This window comes from Trichechus manatus, unplaced genomic scaffold, assembly GCF_000243295.1.
Source record: "Trichechus manatus latirostris isolate Lorelei unplaced genomic scaffold, TriManLat1.0 scaffold00150, whole genome shotgun sequence".
Lineage (NCBI taxonomy): Eukaryota > Metazoa > Chordata > Mammalia > Sirenia > Trichechidae > Trichechus > Trichechus manatus.
The window spans coordinates 4,850,185-4,853,198 of NW_004444086.1; positions in this window are offsets into that span (position 1 = coordinate 4,850,185).

Consider the following 3,014-nt stretch of genomic DNA (forward strand, 5'->3'; position numbering starts at 1 on the left):
GGCGTCCAATTCATTAGCTTTGTGAATGAGAGCACTGAGGCCCAGAGAAGCCAGGGCGCTGTTCCAGGTCTCAGACTTTCACTGGCAGAACTGAGGTCTTTGGACACCTAAAAAGAGCGGAACTGAAGGGAAAAGAACAGAGCCCTTACTTCTGATCCGGGTTCAATTCCCGGCCAATGCACCTCATGGGTAGTCACCTGCCATCAGTCAGCAGAGGCTTGCATGTTGCTATGATGCAGGTTTCAGCAGAGCTTCCAAACTAAGAAATACTAGGAAGAAAGGCCTGGCAACCTCCTTCTGAAAGTCAGCCAATGAAATCCCTATGGCTCACAACACAACATTATCTGATACAGTGCTGGAGGACGGCGGAGGATGGGGCAGTGTGTGGTTCCATTGTGTGTGTGGTTGACACGCGTCGGGGACTCACCCAACAGCAGCTAACAACAACAACAAATGTGGGCATTGAGCTGGGTTCTGGCTGGCAAGCATTTCTATGCCCACTTTGCAGATGCAACTAAAGCTTAGAACAGTAAAGCAACCGTCTAAGGAGGCACAGCAAGTAACGCGTAGAGCCAGGATTCGTCCGACTCTGCATTCCCTACTATGTGCAAGCCCATAGCAGCGAAGTAGACTTCTCCCAATGGTGACGGCTGTCTGAAGAGTGGCATATCTGATCCACTCTGCCTCTCTGGGGGACCCTGAAGTGATGGTACTCATTCAGATGTCATATCTCCTGGGATTCTGCACTCCAGGGCTCTCCGTGCGTCAATGCAAGCCAAATGAATTAGCAGAGGAAGCATCAGCAAAACAGGCAGCCGTGTTGTTATTCCAGCTGAGCCTGCTGCTGAAAGCCAGAGAGCTAGAGAAGCTGAGGGGTAGGGAGGAGGGGGAGGCTGGAGGCAGCTGCCTGTGGCTCGGGAAGGAGGGGACTGGAGAGGCGGCCTGGACCACACCTATGTCTGGCTGGAGCGTGGACATTGTCTGGACACCAGCTCTGACAAGCGATCTACAAAGACTCCTGAGCTAGCGCTCTTTGCAGCCTGCCAGCCCAGAGTGATTGATGAAAGATGCTGCTAGCAAACTTTATGGCTATTTGATGCACTCTCTCTGTGGTCATGGAGGGCCTGTGTGTTAGCAAGCTCCCTCTTGCCAGGGAATTACAAGGATGCACCCCAGCTTCCTTTAGTCAACAGCATAAATAACATGGCCATGTGCGAGTGGGCCACAGCTGGGCGGCGTTCTAGCTTGGCAGTCCCCCTTCTGTTCTTCCCATGCCCCCGGCTCCCCCCACATCTGGGCTTGTGTGAGGCAGGGCTTCTGCTACATTTCCAGCTGGTCTAGGCAAGTGTCCACAATGTGCAGGGGAAGTTCGTGGCCTATGAAATGAACATGGCTGACCCCCAGGGGTTTGTGGGTTTCAAAAGTGAAAGTGCTTTACAAATACAGATTTCTGATATATGAATTTTTAATTTTTAATACTTTTAAATAATGCAATATGTTCACTAATTTTTTTAAAAAAGAATACTGAATTAAACTCATCTCTCTCCCACTTTTCCTGGAAGAATGGAATCTGATGAAATAGGCAGGGTGTCCTTGCATTCTACTTATTCACGGGAACCAAGTTTGGATGGTGTGTTATTCCGGTCCCATAGAGACGGGGCTGGGGCCCGTCTCCAGGGTCAGCTCCTGGCATGGAGACTAATTCCTCATCGCCCCCTCGAGTACGTGGCATCCCCCCTGGGTCTCCCCAAGCACTGACTGCTAGTCCAGAAGGTGGGGGTGAACCCCATGGGAAATTGTCAGGGTGATTTCACCTTGCCAGCCCTCGCCTGCTCTCAGGCCTCCACAATGAACTAGCTGAGCTCCACATATCGTTTTAAGATCTGTCCCAGAAATTAAAGGACTACTCCAGAATAAAATTCCTTAGCTTTTTAAAATAATATTTGATTGTGGTTTTGGTGAAAGTTTACACAGCAAATTAGGTTCCCATTCAACAATTTCTACACAAATTGTTCAGTGACATTAGTTACATTTTTCACCATGAGACAACATTCTCTTTAATTGTGTTCTTGTTGTTCCCTTTCCAGTACTCTAGTTTCCCTGCCCCCTTATCTTCTCATCTTTGCTTTAGAGTAATTGTTGGCCTTTCGGTAAAATTCCCTAATTTTTGAAAGACAGTTGATCTTTCTAGGAGTTACTGAACTCATTTTGAATATAGCCTAGAGAGAAATGCCAAAGGATCTAATATTTTTAAGTTTATTCCTTTCTTCCCTCTATTTGAAGGCCTGCATTTGTGTCCCAGGACAGCTCTGGAACAGACGGGGCCAAGCCAGAGAGGTCAGGAGAGAAGACAGTAGCAGTGGATGATGCCCTTCTCTTGGGGCCGGGGGATTGCATGGCCAGAGATGCCCAGTAGGGGGCATCTTCGTGCATAGGATGGAAGAGGGCTTGCCTCTCCTGGAGAACGCTAACTGGCCCGCGTGGGCCCTGAGAAATTGCAGCCACCTGCACCTTTCCCCCTGGAATTAACTATTGCTGCAGGTGCTAGTGGCAGAGAGGTAAAAAAAATTCAGTAGTCATGAAGTGATGAATTGGAAAGGGCTTAAACATTGAAAGTGATAACAACATTGTTAATAATAACAATGCTGTTAAGAGTAGGGTAGGAAGAAGAGATATGAACTTGGAATGGGAAGACATAGGTTGGAATCTTGGCTCTGCTACTCGTTAGCGGGTGGAGTTTGGAAGCCCTTACCCTCCCTGATCCTTGGTCTCCTTGTGTCCATAGGTGCCGTATCTACTTCTGTCATTACACATGGGACATTGTCTCCTGATGTTTATATATGTCTTTTTATGTTTCTATGCTCATCTTCCCAACCCTACCGTAGACCATCTTTTTTTATTTTTTTTATTGTACTTTAGGTGAAGGTTTACAGAACAAATACTTTCTCATTAAACAGTCAGTACACATATTGTTTTATGACATTGGTTAACAACCCCACGACATGTCAACACTC